Source organism: Corvus brachyrhynchos, unplaced genomic scaffold (genome assembly GCF_000691975.1).
Source record: "Corvus brachyrhynchos isolate BGI_N302 unplaced genomic scaffold, ASM69197v1 scaffold342, whole genome shotgun sequence".
Lineage (NCBI taxonomy): Eukaryota > Metazoa > Chordata > Aves > Passeriformes > Corvidae > Corvus > Corvus brachyrhynchos.
In genome coordinates, this window is record NW_008236630.1 from 75,807 (window position 1) to 76,493 (window position 687).

A 687-nucleotide genomic window follows, 5' to 3' on the forward strand; every position below is an offset into this window, starting at 1 on the left:
TGGCCCGGGGGGCGCTACCGCATTCACCCGAGTAGCGGGCGCAGCGGAGGGGAATGTAGCGGGGTGGTAAGAGGGCGGAGCAGGGGGCGGTGGGGAAGTGCGCGGCTACACGGGGATGTACAGCGACATGGCGGCCATGGTGTGCGGTGCGAGTGAGCACGTGTGCGTGAGTGTGAGCGCGTGTGCGTGAGTGTGAACACGTGTGCGTGAGTGTGAACACGTGTTGTGCGTGAGTGTGAGCGCGTGTGCGAGTGAGCACGTGTGCGTGAGCGGGAGCGCACCTGGGGGAGTGTGAGCACGTCTGAGTGTGAGCACGTGTGCGTGAGTGTGAGCGCGGGTTGTGCGTGAGTGTGAGCACGTGTGAGTGTGAGCGCGTGTGCGTGTGAGCGTGTGAGCACGTGTTGTGCGTGAGTGTGAGCACGTGTGCATGAGTGTGAGCGCGTGTGCGCGCGTGTGCGCGAGTGTGAGCGCGTGTGTCTGTCTGTGCATGTGTGTCTGTGTGTCCACGTGTATCCGTGTGTCCGTGTGCGTGTAGGTGTGCACGGCCTGGGGACCGCGTGCCCGCCCTGCACACGCGCAGTGTCAGCGCGTGCATTGCACACGCGCAGGAGCTGCCCCTGTCCCTTGCACATGCCCGGGGACAGCCCAAGCCTTGCACAGCACACACCTGAACCCCACCCCTGCGTC

At 65.2% G+C, this 687-nt stretch overlaps 1 protein-coding gene across 1 annotated transcript in view; it reads right to left on the reverse strand.

The window, feature by feature from the left end:
* The window catches only part of LOC103624964 (small nuclear ribonucleoprotein G-like), a 5,523-nt gene that overhangs the window by 2,966 nt on the left and 1,870 nt on the right, over nt 1-687 (reverse strand). The window lies entirely within an intron of this gene.